Genomic DNA, 18,152 nt, shown 5'->3' on the forward strand with positions numbered 1-18,152 from the left:
ACGGTTTATATTGGAGAGGATGCCAAGAAAGGGAACAGTCCTCCACTGCTGGTGGGAGTGCCAACTTGTGCAGTTACTTTGGAAATCAGAATGGAGATTCCTTAGGAAAATGGGAATCAGTCTACCACAAGATCCAGCAATTCTGCTCTTAGGCACATACCCAAAAGATGCACATTCATACAACCAGAGCATCTGTATTGAACTCTCATATTCTGAAGTTGTCTTTGCAGAACTACTTTTAAAATAATGCATCTGTGGTCTCTACCAAAGTTAGTGTCCTGGTTTCTCTCCTTTGTTTGGTGCCAGGCATGGGATCCAGAGACTTATGTATACTACAGAAGTGAATCACTAAGCCATACCCAGGTCTTGGTAGCTTGAATAGTTACCCACAAGCAATCCTATGAGTTCCTTCACAACTTCTTGATTTGACTAGGGTTGACACAAGCAATTTTGTTTTGTTTCTGACAAAGTTGTGTTGTAGATATATTAGTAGGGACTGCATTCTACAACTTTGTATTTGATTTGTTGTGGGCTTTTCTATAATGGACTGCATCTGCTGCAAAGAGAAATGTTGGGTTTTATGAAGAGTGAGGGCTACATTCATAAGAACAAATATTTAAAATGTAGTTAAGGTTTATACTGGTTTAATAAAGTGGCAGTTGTTGGTTTTTCTCCAAGATCCATGGTTTCATTAACCCTGGGTGTTGGTCAGGTTTCTAGTACTAGGAATAATTTCCCTTGTTGAGTGGGTCTTTGTGGTTATTGATCATGTCTTACACTAGAGAACTGTTGGTTACCCCCAAGGAAAGTTGAAATCTCAGTTGTTTTGACTTGCGTTTCCATAATTGCTAGGAACAATGAACATTTTGAGATATTTCCTAATCCCTTTTTTTCTTTTGAAAACTCCCTGTCCAGACCCCAGACCCCATATTTTGAATTTTTTCTTTGTTTTTGAGTCTTTTTAAATATATTCTTGATATTAATCCTCCGTCAGATTCTCTCCCATTCCATGGGCTTCCCCTTTATTCAGGTGTTAGGTTTTGTTTGTTTGTTTTTTAGCTGTATAGAAGCCTTTTTCTTCTTAAGAAGTCTGTCTTGTCAATTGCTGGTCCTAATTATTGGGCAAATGGGGTCTTATTCAGGAAGTCTTTTTCTACACCTGTGTCCTATAGGGTACTTCTTTGTTTTCTTCTAGCAGTTTCTGTGCTTCAGGTTTTCACATTTAGGTCTTTGATCTTTTTGGAGTTTGTTTTTGTGCAAAGTGATAGATGTGATTCTAATTTCATTCTTCTGCCTGTGGGCGACCAATTTCCCTGGCACCATTTGTTAGGATGCTTTCTCTTCCCCAGAGTAGGTTTTTGGCATCTTTGTCAAATGCTACATGGTTGAGATTACATGCACACCAAAAGATATGCTAACACAGATGAGGAAGAAAGCTCATAGGGTCTCACAAAGAACTACAGGCAACTAAGGAATGCTGAGAGTGGGAGGAACAGGGAAGAGCACACCAAATGGTGAAAACATGTACATACAAGTAACATTATACAGTCTTAGAGATATATATATATAGATTTTAAAGCAATCCTGGTAAACATGTTTCTGTTCTCCATGACAGCATATGAAAGTTCTCAAGAGCATGTCAACAGTCTAAGTGAAGTTCACTGATTTTGATCGTAGAAAGCTTAACAATTTTATATTGCTGAATTATTTTTATTTTATGTACATAGCTGTTTTGCCTGCATGCATGTATTTGTGTATCCCACATGTGACTAGTGACTATGGAGGAAGGAAGAAGTCATTGGATTCCCTAGAACTGGAAATGCAGACAGTTGTGAGCCACCATGTTGGTGCTGGGAGTTGACCCTGGGTCCTCTGGAAGAGCAAAGAGTGTGCTTAACTGTTGAGCCATTTCTCCAGCCTACTTTACACATAAGCCTCATCTTTTTTTTTTTTTGGTTTTCTGAGACAGGATTTCTCTGTTTTGGAGGCTGTCGGTCCAGCCTGGCCTCGAACTCATAGAGATCCGCCTGCCTCTGCCTCCCGAGTGCTGGTATTAAAGGTGTGCGCCACCAACGCCCGGCCAAGTCTCATCTTTTATATACCTTACATAACTTACTCAAATCTTTGAAATTTCATTAGACTTTTAGCTTTTGCCATATAAAATATTCCTTGTTAAAAAGATCTCTATTCTGTTATCCTTTTAACATTGTATCCTCTTGTTTGCTGTCTCTTATTATCATGAGACATAGTAACATTAGCTAAAGATGTTGAAAATTTTCCTTAGAAGTATGTACTTCATCCTTTGGCAACTCTTTGTTTAGCTCCGTACTCAATTTTGAAATTGGGTTGTCTGTTTCCTTAATGCTTCTTTTAAAAAATTCTTTGTATATTCTATGTATTAATCTTTCATCAGCTGTATAACTGGTAAAGACTTGTATCCATTCTGTAGACTGCTTTTTATCACTCAAATGATTATGTCCTTTGATTTACAGAAGCATTTTAATTCCATGAGGTTCCATTTATTATTAGCCTTAATGTCTGTACTAATCATATCCTGTTCAGAAAGTCCTTTTCAGTGACAATGAATTCAAGAATATTCCCTACATTATCCCTTATCAGATTCAGGGTATCAGATCTTCTGTTGAGGTCCTTGATCCATTTAAAGTTTTGTGCAAGAGGAGAGATAAGATCTTGTTTCACTCTTTTCTATGTAGCTATTCAGTTTGGCCAGAGTTTAAATGTAGTTATTCCAGAATGGGGTGACAAATGCCTTTACTATACAACACAAGCTAAAATATAAAAGCTCAAGTACCAATAACTTTTTGAGTGTTTGGCTAGTGAATTCCCATAGATGCCCCCACCAGGCTTTATAGGATATTGTCGATGTTATATTCCAGACCTTGACAGTAAGACCCTTGCTAAAGACACTATAAACTTGAGTCATAGAACATGGAGAAATCAGGCTGGCACTAATACGAAGGCTTCATCCCTAATGGCTAGCTTTCATAGTGCTTTTAAGTGCTACATATGCTATTAGAAGAGGAAAGAAACCACTAGTCTTAAACAGTGGTAAATTCTGAGAGAAACTATAATGGCTGGCCTGGCAAGATAGGCCTACTGATGCCATAGTGGCACAAATGTCAAGGGAGTAACCAACCACTTTCTGGTTGGATTTAATTCTCACTCCACAAGATGAAATTCATATCTGGCTCTGTTACTGGGGTCAAGAACCTGTTGTTACACTAGTCATAAGTCCTTGGGGAAGACTTGCTACTCTTATTATGTTTTATTATTAAGCTAACTCCTAATGACTTGTCATTGCTATGTATTAATGTATCTCTTCATCCTCATCAGAGGAGATTCTTTATGCAGGGCATTGCAGTTAATGCAGAAATCCACTTCTGGTCAACGTACAGAGAATAAGAGACTGTGGGATTCTCAGACATAAATGGGACATTTATATTGCATCCTTTCCTCCCAAAGCTCAAGGGCCATTGCATTAGAGTGGCCAGAAAGACTTTAAATGCCAGAGGTGGTAGAGGACTACAAGGGAACTGTTTTCTGGACACAGGGGGGAGGGAATGGCATGAATGAATTCACAGTGATTATGACAGCGTGCACAAGACAGACAAAATCCCAACATGGAAAAGGGAGATGGACACATAAGTTCACACTCCTGGATGAGAAGACATTGACAAATGATAGATGCTGGCTGAGGGGGCAGGTCAGTTTTCTCTAAGGATATGGGCTCTGGTAGGTAAACCACCCTCCAGTGGAAGGCCACACATCAAAGAGAATATGGGAAGCACAAATTGGACTTTAGGGGTTTTAATAACAAAAAGAAGATACAAAATTTGGTGGGTAGGGAAGGAGGCATGGACCTGGGAGGCATTAGGGGAGGAGGGAGACTATGATCAAAATACATTACATGTGGTCATGAAATTCTTGAAGAATAAAAATATTTTTCCAGTTCTTTGAGGATTTTGTACAATGTACTCTTCTCCTAGATAAGCCCCATGTTTCCCTCCCAACTTCATGTTCTCATGTCCCACTGAATCTAATTAGTGCTGCCCATGTGTCAATGAGTGTGGCCCATCCCCTGGATTATGGTCAACCTACCAGGGACCATAACCCTAGAGAATTATTATTATTATATCCCTCCCCTAGCAACCACTAACTTTAAATAGACCCTCAGTAAGGATGAGATCTCATGATGGCCCTGGAATGTTGATTGTCTTGGTCTTGTGCAGGTCCTGTATAAGTAACCAGAGCCACTGTGAGTCCATGGCACCAAAAGTCCTGTCATGTTCAGATGATGTAGTTTGCCTCACTCATTCCAAACTTCTGGTAAAGTTGGGAGTATAATATTAATGTCCCACTAATGGTGTGTGTGTGTGTGTGTGTGTGTGTGTGTGTCTTCTGGGAGCTCTGTAGTTAAACATTTGACTCTTAGCAATGTACTTGCAAAGTTCAAAATTCATTCACACAGGTTACAAACTGTTTCTCCTATCTACTCCCTATTCACTTTTATTTTTCTTCATATATGCTGATGTGTGTTCTAACTTAATACAATTTTTATTTTTACCTTTCATCTTGGTATGCATATAAATATTGCATTGGGCCTCCTTAGAACAAGATGAGAAACGAGTGCATAGAATGGGTGAATTGAGTTTTTGTTACATTTATTTACTGATTGACTGTATGCTCAGGGGTGCATGCCACAGCATGTGCAGGAGTCAATTAGGTTTTTTTTCTTCCACCATAAGGGTCTCAAGGTTGATTTTAGGTCCTCAAGCTTGGTGGCACAAACTGTACCTTTGGAGGCAAGGAGGGGGCAGGTGACTAACATCTGTAGTGTTGGATTTGCTCCCTGACCAGAACCTGGGTATTGCCAGCTCACTTAAACTTTCCAACAGTTTCCCCAAACTGGGCAAGTCATCCAGCCTTATAGATGAGAACTGGCTCTTCAGGCCTCTGAAGACTGACCTTATGCATAGTTCTACCTCCAGTGTGCTCAGCAGTGTGCTTCCAGAATGATCAGCTGACGTCTCTGCCTCCAACTGATGTGTCCTGTGACTCTTTCATCCACTTCTAAAGGCCGCTAGGAAGCAGGTGACAGGAGAATCTCAAGCTTGCTCCGTGTCACACTGAGAACATCTGAGCATCTCGAGACTCACCTGTGTCCACTCCACTCAGTAGTCTGTTCCCATACCCTCCATCTGGAGACTTTTGAGCTAGAAAACAAAGAGAGTGTATCCAGCTCTGTGTATGCCCATCAAAGCAAAGGGGCTTTAACTTCAGCAAGAGGGACTGGGATTAGAGCCAATGTGGGACTTCTGCCCAGTAAGAGGTGCTAAGTGGAGACTGAGCCAGGGGAGGTGAGTGTGGAATTCCCTCAGAGGGGCCTTTCAGAGTAGGCCAAATCTCTAGATGTCTGGGGCTTAGTGTGGAAAATTAATGAGGCCCCTGGGAAAGTTCTGCTAAGCCTTCTTAGAAAAGGACAAATCCATGGTGTCAAATGGTCAGTAAGCTCCGTTACACCCAGCTCTGCTTTTACTTGACAAATTTTGGCTTGGGCCACCAGGTGGTGATAATTCAACAGGAATACGTTCTCTAGTCATGAGTAAATGCATTAATAGCAGGCTGGAAGGCTCTGGGGCCGAGATCTGGAGACGTTACTTGAATTTCAGAGGCCCACCCAGTCTTGTGGACTGCTTGAGGAGTGGCTTGGAGGCTGAGGTCTCTGTTTCTGTCTATGTCTTAGCCACATCAGAAGGACAGGACCTTGCTACCCAGAGCATATTGGGTGGTGAGACAACTTTCTCATGGAGTTGTGGATGTGTGATGCTGCTGAGTTCTGGCCTGTCTGGTTATATGACTTATTTGAGGCGGGGACCATACATCTGGTTAGTGAGTAGCACCTAATGCTAGTATTAGCCGTATACAGCAGAAGCTGGATGCCTATTTGTTGAATGAAGTGGAGGCTTCCTGGAGCTATCCAGGGTTCCTACCTTGTTCCAGGTTCTGTCTGTGGTACTTACTGTCATAAACCCGTGCAGGTGTGTTCGTGATTGTGCTGGCTGGTTTTACGTCAACTTGGCACAAACTAGAGTAATCTGGGAAGATGGAACCTCAACTGAGAAAATGCCTCCACTGGTCGGTGGGTAAGCCATTTTCTTAATTAGTTGTTGGTGTTTGAGCGGCCAGCCCATTATGGGTGATCCTGGGGTGTATAAGAAAGCAGGGTGTGAAACTCTTGGGGATGGGCCAGGGAGCAGCGTTACAGCATTCTTCAATGGCCTCTCCTTCAGGTCCTGCCTGTAGGGTCTTGTCTTGACTTTCTGTTCTGACTTCTCTCAATGATGAGCTGTAGCCTGCAAAGTGAAACACACCCTCTCCTCCCTAAGTTTCTTTTGGTCACTACAGCAGTAGAAACCTCAACTAAGACATTGGTTCTTTGTTGCTCTTTGTAATCTTAGGTTCCCATGTAGCTCAGCCTTAGGAGCTGGGGAGAGAATGTATGAGCTGGGAACACAAGGTGGAGCTAGAGGAGGGAATACAAGATTAAAGCAAGACTGGAGTATTTTGCCAAAAAGGCTCTGTGGGGATGTTGGTTTCTGTTGATTGGCCCAGGAGCCAGTAGATAAAGGGACCAAATATCAGTGGCATGCATGTATGTAAACCAGGGGGCAGAGACAGGGAGTGACTTGGGGAAAATGGCTCACCGTACATTGCTCTGGTATGCTCAGGAAGACTCCATGCTTGTGCCCATAATTCATCTGAGCCAAGCAACATCAGGCAGGGTGTTGGATGTCAAAGGTATGTCTCTTTCTTTTTACACAAAGCATAAGCAGCCATTCCCAGGGTTCTGACCTAGCGCCGGGCTCCACACCACAGAGGTGGTACAGTGAGAGCACAAAAGTCAGTGCAAGTTCGCTAGCCAGGTGCCCTGTGTCCCTCCCTCATTGTTCCCCTTCCGGGCTCTGTTTGTGAGGCAGGTGCTTCCCACGCTTCTTCATGTTTCTGCTCCAAGCATGCCCAGTTCTCCTACCACATAGGCAGCCAGAAAGATCTTTCTGGAATACAAACCCATCATGCCACTTTCTACAAGCTCCTTCTGTGAGACTCAAGGTCCTCTAACACAAGCCCACATTTTGCACCTAGTTTACATCCTCTTCTCTACTCTACATGTGTCTCATAGTGTCCTCGGAGCCATTGTGTTCTGTCACTCACTTGGTGCAAGTGATGTCACTGTTCCCTCTATTCAGAATTCCATTCTCCTGATACACCCATCTAAGATCCAGGAAAAAAATATGTTACCTCTTGCTGAAAGCATCTCCCATTTTCTCAAAGTGAATCCCATCTTTGTCCTCAAATAAATTATTTACTTCATGCTGCAGAGAGCTGTGTGCTTCTCTGCCTTCCCTGAACCCCATAGCACAGATCCCTGAGAACAAGAGTTATATCCTATTTCCCTCAATGTCCCCTTCCCACCACTGCCTAGTAGAGAGAGTATCTGGCACATATTCTTGTGCACAATAATACATATCTGGACAACTTACAATTAATTGATCCCTCAGGATGGATATAGGAGCCTTTCCTGTGGGGACAGACCCTTCAGTCCAGAAGATCAGTGGCTGGACAAGGACACAAGCAAAAGTTCTGACACACCAAGGAGAAGAGAGAAGGCATGAGACCCTCTGACATCCTGCTGTCCATCAGTTGCTAGATTGCTCACCACCCTTGTTTGTAAATCACCTGCTATCTTGCTCCAGTAAGCTGCCCACCATTTTGGCAGAAGATTCGAGAAGAATGATGGAGAAATGAGAATCTGTGGAAGCTCCCCTTCTCTCTGCTTTGGGGCAAGAGAGCACTTTCTGGGCAAGCTGCTGCACCTCCATAGCTACCTTGAGTCCTTCTGGACAGTCCCTCTTTCCCGTGTCTTATTTTTGCTGGATAATGTCACTCAGATTGACAGCCCTGGCTTCTGGGTGTTGTGCATTCATCACCTCATGTCCTGCAGGAATGAGAGAGATCCTGGTTTCCTGCTCCAGTTAATTTGGGATTGCATCACTATGCTTCTTTTTGTGTCTCAGGTTTTCCTAATTGGATGTGGCACATCCCTTTTATGAAGTTCCCTGTGGTTGAATACTACAGTGGTTTGGGCTTTGTTGACTAGCCCTTGAGCATTGCAGCTTTCTTTCTAAAATACAGTTGACTTTTAATTGACAAATAGAAGTTCTAAATATTTATAAGTTACTCTAGTCTTCTCGATTGTACCAGCCAAGACTTTAGTTCCAGGATACCTGAATCAACCTCTGTCCAGGTCTATCCATAGAGACCCACTGCACTGACCACAGTGCCCTTGCAAAGCTGCCATTATTAGCTCTTTGTGATCCAGTGCTGCTCCATGATGAGAAGTATGAAGGTTCCCATTGGGTCATTTTGGTGATTCCTTGGTTAAATGAATTCTTTCATGTCATTTGGTTCTTATGGAGGAGGATCTTGAATCCTAGAAAGATGGATGGGGCTTGATGCAGGACCAGACTTCACACATGTTCTCTACTTGCAGGATGCTAATTACCTTTTGGACCCTGGTACTCGGAAGAGGAATGTTTAAAACACATTCAGAGTGTGGCAAACTTCAGCAATTCATTATGCCAAGAGCCGGTGCCAATAGGAAATAAAAAACCCTTCCTGAGAGTCCTGGCTGAACTCCGCAATTGATCTCTGTGCAATTGTTAAGGGGAATGAATTGTCCTGTGTCCATTCCTGCTTTGGACTATGATAGTCACCTCAGAGCATTCCAAGGAGTCAGATTAGGACTGGTGCTCCAAGGCCAACCTGATGGGGGCACTAGGTCCTTCACAGGATGGCAGGATGGTGAAGAGAGGCTTCTTGGACTCTGAAAGAATAATTGAGGGGAGCTAGGACAGAAAAGTGCTGGATACACCAATCTGATGAAGCAGTGGGATCATGTACAAGCTTCTTCCTGGAGTGGAGAAATGAAAATACTGGAAAATTTAGTTTGACAAATATAAAAAGGTCATTTCTACAAAGGTCGTTGATGAATTAACACTTGAGGAGGGATGGAACTTGAGCATGCAGAGCAGTGATGCTTAGTTTATAGCATCTGGGCCTCCTGTACCAATAACTCATGGGTCAGGTTTGCAGGAAGACAGGGATAAAGACAGAGCTCTTCTGGGACTCTGGTTGTGGAGACTGGTCACAAAGTAGTTGCCTGTGGATCTATGTGATAACTGTTCTGATGTGTGAGCATGACCTATGGATGCTTGAAGGAGGAGCACCTACAAAAGTCAAGGTGGAAGGAGAAAGGTCTGTATAGAGTCTTGAAGGATGGAGAGGGGCTAAGGAGAACAGGAGGAGGCAATGGAGAAGAGGCAGCATAGGTGTCTGGAGAGAACCCTCAAAGACCTGAAGTGAGAGGGGCAGGAGACTGTTTGTTTTGAGTGCTGCCATGAATTGATGATGAGTCCAGGGGAGGTTGGAGGAGAGGGATAAGTGGTTGAAGATCATGAAAGGCATTGTGGGAGACTGGAGTCCTAAAGGGGGGAGCTGGTAGCACAGTATTGTGGAGGTCAATTCAATCAGAATTATGATTAAGGAAGATTTTTCTGGCTGCAATGGGAAAGTATGATCATATAAGGGTATAAATAAGGTGAGATGGGAGTTATTGTCACATTTCTCCGGGCAATTGTTTCCTGTCATCTCACACAATCAAGCTGTAACAGAAAGGTAGACAGAAGGGGACTAACCCATCCAAAGCCAGGATTCTTGGGACTCTCATGAATTTCACTCTGTCACAGAGAGACGGACTTTGGGGAGTTGCACTGGAGAGACAGCAGAACAGAGACGGTAGCTGGCCAGGCTCAGAGATGTGACTTCCAGGCTCACGTGTGGAGAGCTCTGTCCTCTGCAGTGCACTGCAGCCTGACCCAGCGTGACTCTGTGGGAGGAGGGCCTTGCAGGTGGAGGCAGAGGTTTAATGGCTGCTGCTGAGATGTGAGAGAGAGCATTTTGCAGGAATGTATGGAAAGGAGGCATCTCCATACAGCTAAATTCCTTTATTAACTTAATGACTCTGGCTACTTTCCTGGAAATGCAAGTGCTGTTTGGCACCATTGCCGCTGCTTCAGAAAGGGTGTCATTAAACTGAGGATATGGAGAAACGCACAATAGTGATAAACGAAGCTGCTGGGGAGATTGCACAGGCGCACGCAGACTTTGCAAGATCTCCAGAATGGAGAATTCTCTTGCTCTGAGATCTGAGCCCAGTTACTGGAACTGGAGGTGTAGAGGGTAACTCAAGTGATAGTCAAGGTAATCCCATCCATACAGGCAATGTTTGGTACTGTCAAGGGCACTAGTGTTAAGTCACTTAAAAGTTGAAGGACAGACTTCCAAGATGTAAAACCTTCCCTTCTCAGATTTCTCTGCCCTGATTTACCTTCAACTCATGACCCCCCTTTGGAGTGCTAGGAATTGGACTCCAGACCTTGCATTATGCTAGGAAAGAATTATACAGAGCTACACCTACAACATTGAGGCTAGGTTTTGAAGGACAAGAATTCAGTGCCCTGGCTTTGATTTTTAATTTTGTGTGTGTGTGTGTGTGTGTGTGTGTGTGTGTGTGTGTGTGCGTGTGTGATGCATGTTGTGGACACGTGTGTATGCATGAAGTGTGCTCAGTCATGAGTATGCGAAGACCAGAGAATGACTTTAGGTGCCTTCCTTTGTTTCTCTCCATTTTATTTTTGAGACAGGGTCTCTCACTGAGTCCGGAACTCATTGTTCTGACTAGCTGAGTGGGAAGTTGTCAGGATCCCTGTTTGTGCCTCCCCGGTATTGGGATTGCAGGTGCGTGCTGCCATGCCCTGTGTGTGGGTGTGTGTGTAAGAATAAGTATTGATAAACCATTGGTATTGCACATTTGTTTTATGTAATCTTATGACAGAACTCTAAAGAAAGTTTATATGTTTTAGGATACCTACACCATATTTTATTATACATTTACTAATTTTTCCAAAATATAATATCAGTCATATTCTCACTAATGATAAAAAGGAAGCCTGTTTACTCAACAGTATCCAGTATTGGATTTACTTGTTTTGTTATATTTGTTGATATAAAAAAACAGCCAACTATATTTGCCCATAATAATGATGTTCATGCCAAATAAACTAGGTCCCTTATTCACACTAAAGATATACACACAAAATAACAAAGACAAACATCCAAAGAAGAGATGGCAGAAGAATCAAAATCCAGATAGCACAGTTTTAACCCAAATGGGTATGTGGGAATCCAATTCAAGCATCTGCTGACTTGTCAATACCTCCTTTTTTCTTCCCATTTTAGAGATGAGAAAACTGAGACATAGAGGTATTCAGACATTAATAATCCAGAGAGGGAGAAAGCTTGAAATTAGAGGATCTATTGGATTTCTGGGTTTATACTGTTATGGGGCACCTTCTGTCTCTGAGTTTCGTTTCATTTTGAGAATTGGGTGTGGACACCTCACATCAATAAAACCTTCACTGGTAAAGTCAAATAAAAGTTTTCCTTTGAATTCATGGGATGCCAGATCCCCAGGAGTCACTGCTGCAGAAGGAATGGGACCTAGTGGCTTTAAAACCTCTATTCATCCTGGTCCCCTGCTCTGGGTAGGACATTCCTTTAGTCCTTACAGTAAGACCCTAAGGTGCAAAAGGTGGTCCAGAGAGGGCAGGAGCTTGTAAGGCCACTCAGCCGGTAGGCGGTGGACACAGGACTGAAGTCAGATTATTGTGCGTGTTCCCCTAACATCTGTCTTGCCAGCTAGGGAGGTGCGTGTAGGGGATTCACATGAAGTCATGTTTGAACTCAGCCCAGCTAGGAAGCATCCGTGGCTCCCCCACCCACTCTTGGCTCCCATCCCAGGCAACGCTTCCACATGGTTGGGTGCTCTGATAAAAGTTTTATTTTTCAATTACATGCTCATTGTAACAAATCCAACAACACAAAGGTAGACAAAGTAGGCAGAGAAAGGGCTCCCACCTCCGAGTCTCAGCCCTAGCTCTCAGCTTTGGCTGTGTTCAGTGCTGCTAGAGCAGGAAGCTCAGAGTCCAGCATCTCCAGGCCCCATTCTGTGGCTTACTGATGCGACAACTTGGGAACTATTGCTTCACTTACTTGGGCCTCAGTTTCCTCATCTGCAAAATGGGGATATAAGATTACTTATCTCACCAGTTTGCTGCTCTGTTTAAATATTTAGATGTGTGTCTGGAAAGGAACAACCGTTTGATAAACCATTAGCTATTTTTATTATCTATGGTGTACAAACCTAAAATATGTATTAACACTCTCCATGCTGTGCCAGAGCCTCCTTTTTACTTTACAATATGTTGACATCTCTTTCCAAGTCTGTACATATGGTGCTTCTTAAACAGCAGTGTAGGATTGTGTTGGTAGGATAGGCCACAATTACTCATTCTGATGTACATATTTAAATTATTTTCACTTCTAGTTATTCATCATATTTTATTGTTTAAAACAACTTTTTTCTTTTCCTAATAATGTATTTAACTTTATTTTATGTGCATTGGTGTTAAGCTTTCAGATCCCTGGATTGGGAGTTATAGACAGTTGTGAGTTGCTATGTGGATGCTGGGAATTGAACCCGGGTCCTTTGAAAGAGTAGCCTGTGCTCTTAATTGCTGAGCTCTGTCTCCAGCCCCCTCTTTTTATTATGTATATTTGTATGTGTCCCACAGGGGCTGAAAGAGGGCATTGGATCTCTGAGATGCAATTTCAGGCAATAGTGAGCTGCCATGTGGGTGCTAGGACTAAAACCTGGGTTCTCTGCAAAAGCAGCCAGTGCATTTAACCCCTGAGCCACTTCTCCAGCCAATTAAAGCAATTTTAAATTTAAATATATTTTGATCATATTCTTTCTCTCCCCCAAGTCCTTACAGATCATCTCCCCTTCCCTACCCACCCAACTTTAAGTTCTTTCCCAAAAAACAAACAAAATCCCAATACACCATTAAAAACCATTACAAGTGGATGGAAAGATGGCTCAGCAGTTAAGAGCACTGACGTCTCTTCGAGCGGACCCATGTTCAATTCCCAGTACCCACAGGGCGCCACACAGCTCCAGTTCCAGGGGATCTGATGCCCTCTTACGGCCTCTAAAAGCACCAAGCAACCAAGTGGTGCACACATGTAAATGCAGACAAACATTCATACCCACAAAATAAAATCAGATTAAAATTCTATATAAAAAGATCACAAACAGTATTACACTTCGTGCTTTATATAGTTTTATAAGTAGGACAAGGTTCTAAAGAAAAATTAAAGCATTTTAGAATATATATGTAAAATTTTGTCGTACATTTACAAAATTTTACCAAAATATGGTGCCAGTAGTCTCACTGATGTTGTAAATAAGGAAGACTGTTTCTACAACCCTATCCAACACTGGATTTACTAATTTGTTCCTATTACATTAAAGAAATGCCCAACTAAGTTTGTCCATAATTCAGGCAGTCAAACAAAAGTAAGTTAGGTAACTACTTCACACTACAAATATATGTGCACACAAAACCAAAGACACAAACATTCAAAGATAAACATGACAAAGGAATCATCATCTGTCTGAATAACACAACTTTTAAATGTGTGGGAATACAATTCAAGCACCTCATGACCTTATGATACCCATAAAATTTCATCCTATTTTAGGATGAGAAAACTGAGGTTTAGAGGAATTAAGAGGTTTGCCATAGCCAGACAGCTGGTAAGTGTCAGAATTTAGAAGCAAATCCCATATCATCCAGACATCAGCGTCTGACCTGTGTGGAGCCATGCTCCATCCATGTAGCAGTCTACCTCTGTGCAGGATCTGAAGAATTTGAATCCTCGAAGCATGGCAGTTTTTCTAGCCTGGGATGCAGACCTCCAAGAGGCTCATCTCTGCCACACTTTCTGCAAACCTTAGGCAGTTCTCCCATCTGAAGTGCAAAGGGGCTGTGTGGAGATAGGGAGATATCTGGGCTAGCAGAAAACATTCTTGTTCCTCTTTGCTCCTGAGGATGGACAGAGTAGGATGCAGGCGACAGGCCAATTCCTCTTCACACTGCATTAACGTCCTGTACATTTATTTCAAATGGTCCATAACTCCTGCTTTCATTTCTGAACATGCCTATCAGTGTAGTAAATCCTGAGCACTCTGTCTTTTTTTTCTTGTAACAAAATAGAATCAGAGGCTATTGTGTTCAAAAGCTAAGTGTCCATAAATCAGAGCCCCTTGAATTGGAAGATGTATGTGGATCCATGAAGACATGGCTTTGAATTATTTATCAAGAAGGGGTGCTACATGGAAACTCAGGCTCATTCAGCTCCGTGACAAATTGGATGGTTTCTTAATACTGTCTTTGCAGTTAAGAGGGAACATGACGTGACTTTAAGGGACCACTCATCATTTAGTATTTTCTCACCCTTCCATTCTCCTTATGTCACAAGCTGCATCACATGCTGGTATTCAGAGATCCCTCAAGCATCTTCATGGGCTAACTAGAGCTGCCTATCTTGCAAAAATGTCAAACAATCAGAAATAGTGTGCTATTGAGTGTGATAGCTAATGCTGATTGTCAACTTCACAGGATGTAGAACTGTCTAGGAGACACACCTCTTTGCTTGTTGATTGAGGGTGGTTCTAGATTGGGCTGATTAAGATTGGAAGACCTACCTTAAATGTGGGTGACAACATTCAGTGAGCTGGTCCTATGAATGAATACAAAGACTAAAGCTGAGCATCAGTGTTCACAGTTCCCTGCTTCCTGACTGTAGGTGCAATGTGACCAGCTGCCATAAACTTGCTGCCATGTCTCCTCTGCTAATGGTGGACTGCATCCTTGAATTGTGAGACAAACCAACTCTTCCTTCTTTAAATCATTTTTGTCATGTATTTTGTCTTGGCAATGAGAAAAGTAACTAATATAAAAAATACATTCAGAGAGTGTGGTTTGGTTTTGCAATAAATTCGACCATGTGGTTCTTTGCCCTTGGGGACTGTATTGCTAGAGGGATGTGGAAGAGTTTGAAACTTTAGGCTTAAAAAGCCCTAGTATGCTGTAAGCAGAATTTGATGGACCGTTATGGTGGGAGTTTGGCAGTCTAAAATGCTAGAATTGCGGACAGTGGAGGTTCATGAGGTTCAGAGTGATATACAGAAATAGCATAGAGGCCATTCCTATTATAGTCTCCCCTCTGTCCATGTCTCTGTCCATCTGTATGTCTGTCCATCCATCTGTCTGTTTGTCTCTCTCTGTCTTTCTGTGTATTTATGTACGTGTGTGTGTGTGTGTGTGTGTGCGTGTGCACACAGGTGTGGGGAAATGTGTGCACTTGTAAGCCAGAGGTCAACTTTGGAAGTTGCTCCCCAGGAGCCATCTACAATTTTATTTTATTATTTGTACAAAGTTTCTCATTGCCTTGATACTCACCAACTAGGCTAAATTCCCTGATGGTGAACTCCAGGCATCCATCTCTTTTTACTTCTCCAGTGCTGGGATTACAAGCACACATCACCATTTCCGAATTTCATTTTTTAATGAGAATTCTAGGAACTGAACTCAGTTCCTCAAACATGTGTGGTGAATACTTTATCCAATGAGCTATCTCCCCAGGCCACCACTCATATCATATTCTAGAGAAGAATTTGGCTACATTCGGCTCATGGCCTAGTAGACCAAGTAAGGCTAAATCAAAAAGTCATGGACTACTTTGTTAAGTGGAGGAAATGTCAAGGCTGTGGAATGGCTTCTGTCCGCTGCTTTCGACAGTGAGAGAGATCAGCAGTGAAACAGAAAGACTAGAATGGATAAAGCAAAAGGCAAGGTAAATAGAGTGAGTTTAAAGTCAAAGGTGAAGCAGTTCCATAAGCATCTGTAATTGGTGAGACTCCTGATATTAAAGAGAGACCCATTTCTGCTTACACCAGGGGAACAGAAAGGGTGTCTCTACATCAAGACCCTACCTATGGAATCCTCCATCCTGTGACAATGAAAAGGGAAAAACACAGGAGAATGCTGCTCAAGGTGTTTCTGACCCAAGGAAACCGCCTAGGCTCACAGAGGCCACTGCAGCTTTGATCCAAGGGGTCCAGGCTACATCTGCAGGTTGTAGCAGACTTTGGGGGCATTGCACATGTAACTGTGGTCTTGGAAAGCAGGGGTCGTGGAGTCTGACTTCAAGGTTCCCAAGAACTGTTGGGGCCAAACAATATGTGATAGGGTAAGAATCCCTGCAAGGAGACTCTGCAGGGGCCACTGTGTGGATCTATGAAGGTCATGCCTAAACTGCATGGTGACCTGAGGGTGTTGGACATTCCAGGGGTACCTGCCAAAGAAATATGCAGCCAGCAGAGTTGGACAGACAGATGCCCAGCATGGAACTGCAGGATTTGGTGTTCTTTCTGTTGGAGCTCATTTTGCTTTGATCTGAGCCTTCCTCAATATGCCCCTTTTCCTTTTGAGTAAAAAGTGTTTTTTTTCTGTTCCATTGCATGTTAGAAGTGCATAACTTTTTTTATAATACAGGGACTTATATTTAAAATATTTCCCAAGTTTCAGAAATGACAGCATTTTAATTTTTTTAGAAGTCTTGTAACTTCTAAAGACTAGGCAGGCATTTGAGTTTGAAATGAATGTAATTTTGCACTATGAGATGATTAGGAGTTATGACTTAAAGGTGATGTTTAGGTGTCAGATTGACAAGGGATGGACTTAATGATGGCTAACATTAATTGTTAATTTGAGAGAACCTATAATTACCTAGAAAACTCTTGGGTGTGTCTGTGAGGAAGTTTCTATATAAGTTAATTGAAATGAAATGAGCCACCCTCATGGGCTGAGGTTCCAGATTTGTTAAAATGAAGGAAGCCAAGCATCAGCACTGCTCTCTCTGCTTCCTTAAAATGGACACCATGTGACCAGCTGTTTCCTGCTTCTACCCATGATGCTTCCCACCATGATGGACTGTATGTACAAATTGATCCAAAATAAGTTCCCCCTTTCTTCAGTTGTTTGTTTCAAAAGATTTGCCATAGCAATGAGAGAAAAATAACACATCCTGGATGAGGGATTGACTATTTCAGTGTGTGGGTGGGGGGAGGGGGCATGTCTGGCCAGTGCAACATGCCTGGCTTATAATACTTAATTTTCAGCATAGTATGTGATTATGCTTCTGTGGGTGGTTTGGATGAAGATTCCTGAGGCAGATACCTTATTGATTTTGAGGGTGACACAGACCTGGGAGTTACAATGAGCACCTCGTGGTTATTCAGCATCTGAAAAGATTTTGGTAGGTTGGCAGGCTTACCAGAAATGAACAAGATGCCAAGACATAAGGATAAATTTAAAGAGTTACTAATAGATTGTGCATGAATCAATGACTTATCTGGCTGGAGTGATGGGGAGGGAGAGTCATCAGTGAGTGAGGTGTTGAGTGGGCTTGTGTATGTGTTCTGGCTTTCCATATGCCCAGATTCAGAGAATCTTGGAAGCTTGTCTTACAAGACTTAGGAACACGGACCTTTGCTCATCCATTCCTCCTTGGTTGCAATCATGTCTTCCACTTAGTAGGCTCTCCATTGTATTTGCTGATTATGAACAAGCACCCTGCATTTACTTCAGAATACCTTTTGCTTCAAACTAATTTCTTCTTTTTCTGTAGTTCTGGAATTGAACCCAGGGCCTTGTAATGCTAGGCAAGTACTCTACTAGTGAGAAACATCACAAGGCCCTTTGAATTATTAGTTTATGAGACTAAACTCAGGAATCAGCAACTTCTAGGGCACTTGTCCTTGCAGCTGATATTACAGTAGGATATTGTGTTGGTTGACTCGTTGTCATGTAGCCCATACTGGCCTCAAACTTGCTTTGTAGCTGAGGATGGCCTCAAACATCTGATCCTCCTGCATCTACTTCTCAAGTGTTAAAATTATGAGTGTGCTACCATGTCTAGTAATATGGTGCTAGGGACTGTACTCAAGGCTTATGGGAATGCTAGGCAAACGCTCTACCAACAGAGCTACATCTATGTACACTGATATTTATTATAGTATTATTTATGCTATGAACATATCATAC

The sequence above is a fragment of the Mesocricetus auratus genome, unplaced genomic scaffold (genome assembly GCF_017639785.1).
Source record: "Mesocricetus auratus isolate SY011 unplaced genomic scaffold, BCM_Maur_2.0 Super-Scaffold_100007, whole genome shotgun sequence".
Taxonomy (NCBI): Eukaryota; Metazoa; Chordata; class Mammalia; order Rodentia; family Cricetidae; genus Mesocricetus; species Mesocricetus auratus.